This window comes from Vicia villosa, linkage group LG6, assembly GCF_029867415.1.
Source record: "Vicia villosa cultivar HV-30 ecotype Madison, WI linkage group LG6, Vvil1.0, whole genome shotgun sequence".
In the NCBI taxonomy this organism is placed as follows: Eukaryota; Viridiplantae; Streptophyta; class Magnoliopsida; order Fabales; family Fabaceae; genus Vicia; species Vicia villosa.
This window is the reverse complement of record NC_081185.1, coordinates 78791537-78805047: the sequence shown is the minus strand read 5'-3', so window position 1 is coordinate 78805047 and position 13511 is coordinate 78791537. Positions and strand designations below refer to the sequence as shown.

The 13511-nt window shown below is 31.2% G+C and overlaps 1 pseudogene; it reads left to right on the top strand.

Moving 5' to 3' along the window:
* The first annotated feature begins 2473 nt into the window (after nucleotides 1-2473).
* LOC131613952 (F-box/kelch-repeat protein At3g23880-like) lies at nucleotides 2474-9868 on the top strand (annotated as a pseudogene).
* Nucleotides 9869-13511: the final 3643 nt, after the last annotated feature.

The window sequence follows — 13511 nt, the reverse complement described above, 5'->3', positions numbered from 1 at the left end:
GTATTGATACAACTTGTTACTTGCTTTGGTATTGGAGGAGCCAAAGAATTTATGTATGATCTATGGGGAATCTTTAAAGGCATTAAATGGTCCAGAGCAAGGGAATCATGAAGGTGGAAGTGCAGACGGATTTCAATGAGATCTATAATGCCTTAATTCAAGAGAAGCAAAGCTTGGTGGGAGCAGGTACGACTTTACTCCGGCTTATCAGAAGGGAGCTTTGAAAAGTGTTGGAGTTTCGCATTGTTCATGTGTATGAGTGTATCAAAATAAGTCTCTCTTGCTAGGTGTGAAATGAACTATGTATTTTATAAATTTGTGGCAACAAAATACTTGACCCCTATAATTGTGTTTTTCTAACAATGACAAATATACTCAGAATATATATTGAAATACATTTGGTATTATATTGAAAATTGTTTCTTATATATATTGTGGTTGACTCGTTATATATAAACTCCTGGCTGGACGCGCTGTTATTTTTGTTGAAAAGCATGAAAATTAGGGCGGTTATAAAGTACATAATTTTTTATTTATTCTTTACAAATTAGTGAATTATGGGTTAGAATTGTCATTAATTAGAAAATATAACCGACACCGACGTTACCTCCTAAGTATGTTACGGCGGTTTGTATGGAGGTTAATAGGAAACCGCCATTTTATAGCTAGCAGCAAATGTAGTGAACAACAAATGTGATTTTCAAAGAAATTTTTCACACTCTTATTTAGGTATTGCCTTTTTTATTCTTTTAAATATGATCTTATCCGTGCGGATGCACGGGTCATCTATTAAGATAAGATGAAAAACTCAATTTCACTCAAGTTACTATAATGTTCATTATTTATATATGTTAATAAATTTTTTATTTTAGAATTATAAATAATTAAATTAGTATTTCCTTTAGTTTTATTTAGAAGATATAATAACTTTGTAAATTCATTTAAATAAATTCAAAAATGTAAAAAGTTTTATTATATTAAATTAATTGATTAATATTAATGATAAACACTACAAGAAAACACAGAACTTGCCAGGGGATTAACCCCTCACTAGTGGCAAAAATTTCTCACAAATATAAAATTTGCGAGGGGAATGTTCCCCTAGAAAAACAGGGGGTCGCAAATCGTTTTTCGAGAGGCATTAAACATCGCCAAATTGTTAGGGGTCATTCTCCGTGCTAAATGTTGTCCATAATTTGCTAGGGGTCTATCCCCTCGCTAAATTTTGTCCCTTTTATCAAGTCCCTCGCAAAAATAAATTTTTTTCAGTTTTACTAGGAGTTATGTCCCTGGCAAAATGTAAATCTAAATAGAAAAATAAAATAAATATAAAACTGAATAATGTGTATACCCAATATATGTATTACTGATATTGAAAATTCAAAGTTTTACTAAAAGTCAATTTCATAAATTTATATTCTATGAAGGAGAAAAGTTTATATTCTATGAATAAAAATTTAAAATAAATAATAAATGTTGACTATTTATTTATAATAATTTTACTATTAGTAGAAACTTTAAAAATAGTAATCATACAAATATAACAACAAATGACAAACTATCCCTAAAATATATTTTACTTTATTATATTATTTGATTTACAAAATAATTTACTTAATAAATTTGTTTAATAATCCATGTATCTAGTATATATATATATATATATATATATATATATATATATATATATATATATATATATATATATATATATATATATATATATATATATATATATATATATATAATTTTACTATTAGTAGAAACTTTAAAAATAGTAATCGTACAAATATAACAACAAATGCCATAAAATATATTTTACTTTATTATATTATATGATTTACAATAGAATTTACTTAATAAATTTGTTTAGTAATCCATGTATCTAGTATATATATATATATATATATATATATATATATATATATATATATATATATATATATATATATATATATATATATATATATATATATATATATATATATATATATATATATATATATATATATATATATATAATTTTACTATTAATAAATTTGTTTAGTAATCCATGTATCTAGTATATATATAATTTTACTATTAATAGAAACTTTAAAAATAGTAATCATACATAAAATTTATTTTACTTTATTATATTATATGATTTACAAAATAATTTACTTATTAAATTTGTTTAGTAATCCATGTATATAGTATATATGTCTAGATGCATTATGTATTCAATCTATAAACAAGGTAACTTTTCTATAAATGAGATTAGGAATATAAAAAGATATTATGGGGATGGAATTGATTCAATGTTTGTCTAATGTTCAATATTTTTATATCTAAAAGTAAATAAATTATTATAGGAAAGTGAGATAACATTCTATGAATGAATGAATATTGGATAAGTATCCAACTAACTTCAATATTTTAAATTATTTTCATTCTAGAACATTAAAAAAATTTACTATAAAGAAGAAGAAAAGAAGACAAAGGTGGTACAGGCACAGCACACACAGTACAACTATCGAACTTTTAATCCATCGAGTCTCCAACTCCGTCCCTCCGCCCACCTGAAAATGGATCTCCCTCCCTCTCAAACCCGCCGTCCGCCCAGCTCGCCGTCGTCGCCACCAATCCTCCCCGACGAAATCATGGCAGAAGTCCTTTCCTTCCTTCCCGTCAAATCTCTCATTCAAATGGAAAGCGTTAGTAAGTTCTTCAACTCCCTCATTTCCGATCCCACCTTTATCAAAATGCATCTTCGTCGATCCGCTCGAAACCCTAAACTCACACTCATCTCAGGAAAATCTGTAGCAGATTTCCGTTTTTTCACTCTCCCTATCAACAATTTTCTCGACAATCCTCTGATCACCGTTTGGGAGAAGCCTTTCCATCCATTGTTGGACACTATCCATTACTGGTTGGTTGGTTCTTGTAACGGATTGCTCTGTTTTGCTCATTATGATAGTTTCACTGATAGTTATAGAGATTGCAGGCTCAATTTCTATAATCCAGCTACAAATACTTTATCTAAGAAATTAGGCCATTTTAAGGATTAAAGCAAGCATCGTTATTTCTTCTCTAGTTATGCATTTGGTTATGATAGTTTAACTGATAATTATAAAGTAGCCGCTTTACGAGTGATTGGTGGTGACGAAGAAATTGGTGACACTGAAACTGAAACTCAATTGAGAACAGAGGTAAGAGTTTTTAGTGTGGCTGATAATGTTTGGAGAGGTATTCAAGATTTTCCGGTTGGTCCTCTCCGGTTAACTCTTCCGAGTGAGAATCATGGTGTTTACTTGAATGGCAATCTTAACTGGCTGGCGCTACGGAATTGTTACTCCGCGGATAGGTTTTATCATAGTAATGATATTACTCTTGATCAATTTGTTATCATTTCACTTGATCTGGGTGCTGAGAGACATGTGGAATTAATGCCCCCGCAGGTACATCGCAATGATAGCTCAGGTGTGTAAATCATACCAAGAACGCCAATGTATTACGCCTTTGGGAAACGCCCTGAAAGACCCCGCAGGTACATCGCAATGGTATCTTTGGAAACTAGTCCATACACAATGGTGTCTTACCACCCGGTATTGGACCACTTCGATTCTAGCATACCACACGCATAACAAGCGTCAATAACACAATACAATTAAAGCCGATCGTTTAACCAAAACGACGGTATCAACAGGATTTCATGCACATCACATAGTTGCATATCATCTCAAACATGGATATAATATTCGTAACAGAAATAAACATTCTACTTAATGCATGATATAATAATTAATAACAATCTGAAAGACATAAATTATCGTGATAAGTTAATATTTTGGCTTGGGGACCAATTTAATTAGAAAGTACACGTCGCTAGCTTTCCAACGATATAAAGTTTGCGCGAAACGGACTTACGACGCAAAAGTTATGAATTTCCGAAGTTTGCTGATTTTTTTTCCTCTACGCCCAGGGTAACCGATTACCCAAACTCAGTAACCGATTACTGGCACTAAAAACAGCCCAAAATTGCATTTTTAACAGCGTAATCGATTACCCAAAGACCCGTAACCGAATACCCTGTAGCAGAATCGATTTTTCTGCATTTTTAAGGGTTCTAAAAGCATCCTATCTCATTTTTAGGTTGCTCAATCACCCAATTACGAATCCTATCATATTTCAACAGTGTATAACATACAATAGCACCACTAGAACATATATTTGATCAATTAAATCACATACTATAGACAATGAGCACCAAAACATATTAAGCATCATGATTCTATGAATATCTCTCAAATCCCAAAACCCCAAATACAAACCCTTACATGCAAATCCCCAAAGTTACTATCTAAGGACTCACCTTGCTAAAATGGAGGTTAGAAGGACGTTCTTGCTGCCATTGGACTTCCACCATAGCCAAAGCTTCATCTCCAAGCTCACCAAACCCGTAACCCCTCTATAACTCATTTCAGCATGCATCATCCAACTTTAAACTCACATATCTCCTTCAATACAACACCTATGAATGCGAATTAGTATACCAAATCGAAGAGAATTTCGTTAGCTTTCCAAAACTTCAAGAATTATCTCAATCGGAGCTGTGAGCAGAGAGTTATGATCAGTTTAGTGAGGACTGCCAAAAGGTTGCGAAAATGAAGGTGATGAGGAAGAACATAAGCTTCTCTTACTCCACTTCAATCATAAAAATCTGATTTGTAAGCCAAACAACACTTAAGCTCATGCAATTAAAGTCCAATGTCCATTATGCCCTCCAACTTAACCTTATTTACAACAATGCCATTTAGTTTGATTTCAACTAGCTCCTTTGCATTTCTCTACTAAACTCTTTATCCCAACTTATTCCATAGATACACATGCTACTTTCTTACTTAGAATAATACCAACGTGCCCTCTAATTACCTTTTAACCAATTAAATGATAATTAACCGGTGTTAGGGAGTCGGGGTATTACATTTTCTCTCACAAATCTCTACTAATTCTATTTTATGATATTGGGCTTAACCCACCAACTACTCTTTCTATTTAATTAGACGCATTAACTAATATCTCATAATTTTACTAATAATTCAATTAATCTAATTAGCACAAAACTCAAATTAAATAATATCATACTAAATAATTAAATAACATGAATACTTGGTAAAACACCAAATAGAACTAATTAAATAAATAGCTAATAAAATCGGGATGTTACAACTCTCCCCCACTTAAAAGATTTTTGTCCTCGAAAATTCTCCTCAAGCATCTAACCCCAGGTACAAATCCTTCATTCATCCTTCTCTTCTAATCTCAAATCACTCCGCAAATCTCTTTAAAATCCAGAAGAAAACCTCGGAGCTCTATCTAAAACAATACTTGACGGAATACCATGCAAACACACAATCCTCTCGATGTACAACTTAGCAAGTCTTTCCATCAAATAATCCATCCTCATCGGAATAAAATGAACACATTTATCCGTCTATCCATAATAATCCAAATCGCTTCACAATTACTCGACGTTCTCGGCAAACCCGAAACAAAATCCATAAAAATACGATCCCACTTCCACTCGGAAATAGATAACTGTTGTACCAACTAAACGATTTCTGACAATGTATTTGAATTCATTAATAACATATATTTAATTTATATATTATTTAGATAAATTAGTTATTCAATGTATTTGAAAATTACTATTTTTAATTAATAGGATTAGATGAAAAACTTAACCTGACTCATATTACTATACTTTTCATGTTTTACATATATTAACTTTTTTATAAGAGAATCATAAATAAATAAGTTAGTATTTCCTTTAGTTTTATTTAGATGATATATTAATTTTTTAAATTTATTGAATATCATATATATATATATATATATATATATATATATATATATATATATATATATATATATATATATATATATATATATATATCTTAAATATAAATTTTTTTTTTAAAATAATGTCAAAAATATTAGTTTTAATAATAAACTTTTAATTTTTAAACTCTGTAGTTAAGATTCTATTTTAAAGGTAAATTCTTAAATATTGGTATTTTTAAGAAAAATGTATTAAAATTTCTAATTTTAAAATAATTAAATTATATTTTTTATTAATTAATGTCTATTATATATATATATATATATATATATATATATATATATATATATATATATATATATATATATATATATATATATATATATATATATATATATATATATATATATATATTCTAAATACATTACTTATTTAATGTATTAAATTGGATAACAAGTACTATAAAAAATGAGATGGATAGGATCATAGGATAACCAGGACTATAAACAATCTCATGGTTGGATTTGGATATACTCAATTCAACTCAATGTCGCTCTAGTGTTTCAGTATTTTTATGTTTTAAATTCACCATAAAAAAAAAACTGATCTAAATTATGGCCTCGATAAGACGCCGCATCTTAGGCCTACATACCCCTTTTAAGAAAAGGGAAGTCAGAGCTTTTGTAGTTCCTCTTAAAAGGAAAATAAAAGGGGCCAAAGTGGCCAAAATATTTTTGGGTTTTGAGCTTTAACAATACTCAACGGGCTTTTAAAATGTTAAGCTTTAACAATACTTAACAAGTTTAATAAAAAGGGACCAAGCTTTAAAAATAAAAGGTCAATAGACTAAGAGTAGTTTCACCGGGAATAATTCTCCTCTTAGTACCAAGGTTTTTAAAAGAAAGGGGTTGGTTGAGCTTTAACAATACAAAACCAAGGGTTGAGTTTAAAAAGTTTGAGCTTTAACAATACAAAACCATTTTGAAAACAAGTGCAAAACTTTAACAATACTAAGCACAAACCAAAACAGATTTGGAAAATATATTGAGTACCTTGACTATTTTAGTCAATACCATTCCCATTCCTTTAGATTTTTCAACAGCAACTTTAAGTAATCAATCAATGGATGCCTCAAGTGTGTGTGTGTGTGTGTGATAACATGTGTTGTAACACCCCTTTTCTAACCCCAAATATAACATATTAATCACAGAGTAAAGTAATTCATACAAACAAAGAGGCGTCACATGTTATTTTCATCACAATAAAAACCTAAAACAAACATACCTAACATGCACTAATCATACCGTAACACAATTTGAAAATCTCATGCTTTCATAAAATATGCATATCGCACGCGAAAGAATTATAACTCAAATGTTTAAATGAATATATCTCATACTATATTCATCTACCAACTTCAAATAACATATCTAATTATGTTAAAACAAATTAAAATCTAGGCAACATAGCCTTTAACAACATATCCCAACATCATATCAAATAAGATGAGATAACAACATCCAAATAATCCAAAACATGAGTTCAAAACACCCACCCAAGTGTTACATGACCAGAGCATTTGACTCTCTACCTAATCAAAGACAAAACCAAAGCTCCTCGGCTATGTCCTCGGACAAGCTACTACTCGTTTGAAGCTGCACGATGTCACGATGAACATCATTCAAACAGAAGTGTGAGAATTCAAATTATTATAGATAAACATAATAATGGGAAATGCAACACAATAAGAATACATTTCACAATTCATCACTCTTCAACCCCCTACTCTCTCCTATTCCTCTTGCCAAAGTTATGAAAAATGAAATGACCTAACTCTTACTATCACTTCTCTCTAATTTTGGGCTTAACTAAGTTATTACCCAACACCTTATTTTACTAATTAGGCCCAATAACGCATCATCTCCTTAATAGCTCTATTAACAAAATAACACAATGACACATATATTTAAATATTTAAATAATCAATATGCCACATAATAATTAATTAAAACAAACAATTATTAAAAACACTAAATCACACTAATTAATAAAAATAGCTAATAAAATCGGGATGTTACATGTGTCACATGATATAACCAAGGGACATTGACCTAACCCTAGAATAATACTCATAAAAATATTAACAATTTATTTGAAGAAAATATCAAAAGGAAAATGATCTTTTTTGTATTTTTAAACAAATAGAAAAAGACTTGTTTTTAATTAATTTTTAAGTGATAAAATAAATAATATTTTTTGGATTTTTAATAATAATATAAAAATAGACAACATAATTAAACAACACAAAAAAATCTAGTTAAAAAGATTAATTTTATTATTTTAAATGATTTTTCAATGTTGGTAAAAATTGAAATAAACAAGTGATAAAAAATACGGTTTTGGCCTTGGTGGGGTTTGAACTTAGGCCCTCACACTTGCAACTCAAAACTTAGCCAATTGGGATAAGTGCATGAGTTTGTCATTGGGCGTATTCAAATCATTACATATCAAAACAAGTTGGAAAATGCTTAAAAATAAAAGGAGCAAAAGGTCTGGGGCAAGGGGGTTCGGGTTCGATGCATACACACACATTACCAACTCAGCTATAACGATGTATTCACTATTGAAACAACTTGCAATCAATATAAAATAAACTAAGTTTTAAAAATGGAATTTTCTCACTTCATCTTCTTCACTCAGCAACGACAACAACAACAATGGCTCCAAATTCAAACTTCTTAAAATCTTAATCAATTTTAACAAAACAAAAGTGTAAAATGCTCAGCACATCATCACAAATCTAACCATGTAAACATCATTCATTTATTCAACTTAAAACTCATGAATTTTTGGAAAAAAATCTAAGAACCCTAATTTTTCTAAATCAAATTAAATGGTCAACATTGTGAATAAATTAATGAAACCAGAGGGCTTTTAATTCTTAAATAATTCTAAACACAATGGTATGGAGTTTCACTTAGAACGACACATCTATCAATGAGTTTGAGTTCAGAATTTGACCTCTAAAAATGAAGATCGATCTCCTTGTTAGAGGTGTTGCAGACGTGTTGTAATGATCCAAATAGCTTCCTTAAGACCTGAGGATGCTACCTGAATGATTAGAATGGACTGGAAGTGCTTGGAGCTCCAAACCCGATAACTCCTTCAACTCAGTCTAGCAACAATGGTGAATGGTTATGGAGGGGTTACAGATGCTATCAAATGATATGGATAGCTTCTATAACTAATATATGAGGTATTTGGATGATTGGTTTGGATTGAAATGGATTATATAGCTTAACACAACTTCAAATGCAAGTGGAGTATGTAAAAATGAAAGTTGTTGTTAGAGTGGTTGCAGGTCTAAAAGAAGGATTGGGATTGCTTCAATATGAAGTAGGGAGGGTGTTTGAAGTGATAATTTGGCCAATGTATGTTTGGATTGAGATTTGGAAGGTTAAGGCTTCAAAAAGTTCTTAAATGGAAGTTTGAAGGTGATTTTTGGCTAGGGGTGGTTTGGAAGGTGGTGGAGATGATGTACAGCTTCTAAATGATGATTAGAAGTTGTTGGAAAGCTTAGTTGACACCCAGAACTTATGGAACTCAAAATGACTTGAAAAATACAAAGTTAGAAAGAAGGAGAATTTCAAGTTGAATGGTCACTTGGAGAATTCTGGCGTGGTTGATACCAAGAGCAATTCCCTCTATTTGTAGGCCAAAATTAGGGTTTGTGGGTGATGGAATCTCAGAATTTGGAGATCACATGTGAGAGTTGTACCACATTGCTTATTCATGAAGAAATGAGAAATTTATGGTTTCAATGGAAGGTACAAGCATGCTTGGAGTGTTTAGAAACTTTAAACATGTTGTGCATGAGCTTTAGGGTTGCCTGTGATCAGATTGGAACAAGTTTGGGAGCTCAATGCATTGACAAAGCAAAAAGCAATGCTTTTCCGAAATGGAAGTGTTAACTTTAGTCTTGAAATGGATAACTTCAATGGACAATGCTTGAATCAATTGGATCATGCTCAAAAGAGAGTGTAATCTTCTGATTATGGGGTGTTAAACAAGTTAGAGGACCTGTACTTTGAAGATTCTTCAGATTTGAATCAAAATTCAAATTTGTTCTTCACTTCCATGGCTTGAATTCAAGTGTCATGGTGCTCTCTTTGTAAAATCATATCTCATAGCTCAAGTAATGAAATTCCATGCTAATGGTCTCTTTGGAAAGCCCTTGAAACATACTTCAATCCACTTTTTAAAAGTTTTCTCAAACTCCTTTTGGATCATGGTGAAAAATGGTCACAAAGTAGGAAGAAATTCATGTTAAAACACTTAAAATTTCTCTAAGTTTTTTGAACATAAACTTCTTAATCCAATATCTCTCAAATTAATCATTTTTTGAAGAAATGCTATAACTGACAAAAATTTTTGTTTGATCGAAATCTACAACTTTCATGTTGGGAGATTTTTGAGTTTGTAGGTGAAATTTGAAGTTCCCAAAATAAGGTCAAATTCACTTAAAACCCTAATTTTGATTTTTCTTGACTTTTTGATTTTCTTGATTTTCCTTGATCAAATGACTTCAATAATCATATGTTGATGATTTTGATCATCAAAAGTCCATGATTGACCAATTTCCTCAAAAGTCAAAGGTTGACCCACACAGTTGACTTTTTCCAGATGAACTGCAATTTGTGGATTCTACATGAATCCAATTCTCCTCTTCAAATGAATGATGTGAATGGATTATAATGTTGATTTGGAGACCCTTGAATCATAGTTTGAGCCATGGAGCTATGTCCTGATTAAAAGTCAACTCTCTAGGTGAATTAGGTCAAAACCCTAATTTGGGCACCAAATGAGTTTGAAAGTCGTTGATCTTGAATTGGGCCATCCTTGGGATTTGATATTGATGGGAGAATCATTTGAACATATGAGAATTTTTGAACTTCATTGTGGGCCTCAAAACCCTAACTTTCCTAGTCTCCTCTTGACTAGTCTCCTGTCTTAGAACACAAGCAACAAACAATAATTTTTTTGATATTATGGTTAGCAAATGATGTATGTATGATGGTAATGATGATGATGATGATGATCCTACTATTTAAAATAGGGTGGGATCTCAGTAGTCGAAAATTGGAGTACAACAGGTATAAGGAAGCTATCCAGATGCCTGCAACACTTCTGTAAGTGCAAGTTCATCATCCTCCATTCTCACATCAAGCTCTTGCAAGAGTGATCGAGTAGGACAATTCAGAGGTGTCCAAGGTGAAATAGGCACTCCATTAGCATCCTTGAGGTCCCAAGAAGCTATTCCAATCATTAACCTATCAAATTTAATCAATTTCAATTGATTTATTGCACATTATTCATTTATCATATCTATTTTATGAATATTGAAAAAAATCACAAAATTATTTATTTAATATATTTTTATTAGGTTTAAAAGTGATAATTTTTAAGTATTTTAAATACTTTAAAACTATAGTTTTCATTGGATTTTCAAAATCCTAATCAATTGTAAATAATTTTGTGATTAAACCCTAATCTTTTAGGTTCTAATTAAGTTTAAACATTGTTTCTTACCTTAATTATTTTCATCTTGTCTTCTAAAATTGTTTTCTTCAAACTCTCTAATAAATAAACGATCCGAGTGTTCCGTCAACAAAACCCTGCATCTCTCAATCAATGATCAATCTTTTCATTCAAAAATCATTTGGGCTTCTTCTTGAGTATAAGTCCCATTCCCCCCTCTTCCAAATCATATTCCTTCAATTGTTTTCATAAACAGGAATAAAAAATCATTTGGGTCTCTCCCTGACTATAAGCCCTAATCCTTTGTACATACTCGTCTGTTTTAAAACCTTATTTTCTATACAAATCTTTTCATCTGTTTTAAATCTAGGGTACTAAGAGGGGCATTGTTTCCGGTGAAACAACTCTTAGACCTTTCGGCCCCTCTTATTAGGTATAAGCCCCAAGCCTTATCATCCTCTATTTTCATTTGTTTTTCAAAACAAAACTCTGGTACTAAGAGGGGCATTATTCCCGGTGAAATTGCTCTTAGACCCTTGGGCCCCTCTTCTGAGGTATAAGCCCCAAACTTCAATTCTTCTATTTTCAAACTCTTAAATTATTTTCAATCACACTTCAAACAGTTTTCAATCAAACTTCAACTTTGTTTCCGATCAAAATTGAACTGTTTTCAATCAAATTTCTAACTGTTTTCAATCAATCTTTCAAACTATTTTCAATTAATCTTTCAAATTGTTTTCAAATTAACTTCTCATCTGTTTTCAATTTAATTTCTCTGTAAATCTTCTATCCGATTTTTTTTTCTTTTATCAATGAATAGTTTGATATTTTATAATTTGTTTGAAATTCCATGACAAATTGGTGACAGATACACGATCCAAACTGTACCAGTGCGGACGCACAAGTATCCCACTAGTAATATTATATTTCATCAACTACCTAACTAATAATAAGACATGCCACTAAACACCCTAAAATACCCTTAATGAAAAATAAAATTGCCCTTAACAATGCCCTTTTTTTAATTTGCTAAATCAAAGCTTTATTCCAACCAAACACATTTAGCCATTCGTCCAAGTGGCACTCCCTTTTCATATTTCTTTTGGATGCTTCTTAATATTCATTGGGTTTAACAGTTTTGTCTTTTAACCGGTTAAACAATTTCTTTCACTTTATTCAAGTTTCAATTACCCACTCTTTCCACACTTTTCCTTATTCTCTCTCTCCCGCGTTCTCTTTCTTCCCTCTCTTTCCACCCTCAAACCCTAACACCTTCTTCTTCACCCTCTTTCTTCCTCATATCTATGGCCACCACCGCCTCCAATAAAAAACCAATTCCATATTCGTAATCCTCATCTCACGGGATTTTTAATGAACATGTTAGATTTTTGTTTCGTATTATTCTTTGTTTTAGAGATTGAAACATAAAGGCGTTGGAACGGGAAGAAAGCTTCTAAGGATCCTAAAAAGCCCTTATGCCTTCTTTGTTTTTATGTATGATTCGCCTTCTTCTCTGATTCTATTTTTCGAAGAATGTCCATAAAGCTACTTTAGCAATTGATTCATCTGAGGTCTTCACGCTGCTTTCTTGTCTACTTTGATTTGCCCTCTTCTCTGATTTTGGTTTCCGAAGAATGTCCATAAATCTACTTTAGCAATTGATTCATCTGAGGTCCTCATGCTGCTTTCTTGTCTACTTTGCAAGAGTATAAGATGATGTATGCTTTTGCACTCTATATTTGATATAATCGTTATTTTGAACACCAAGTGTTTGTGTAAAGTTTTGTGCTGTGTTACAATTATTTTCCATTTTTGCTTACATTATCTTATTTTACATGGTTGCTTACATTATCTTATTTAACATGGTTGCATTTTCTATTTGAGTAGTTGCTTTCAGTAGCTATCAAGTTTTTTGATTACGACTTTCTCATTGTGAGATTTGTTTCTTACTCGCTGGTAAATATTTACCCTTGTAATTATAGCCATGTGAAGCCATACGTTGTTGCATTTCATATGGACAAGACACAATGGGATTAAAGTTTAGTTCCGACATAATGGGATCAAAGTTCATTTCTCTTCTTTCTTCCTTGCCTTCTCTATATGCTTCAAAGTTTCCAAACCTCATAGGCTGAGTGGTTTTTGTCTTATG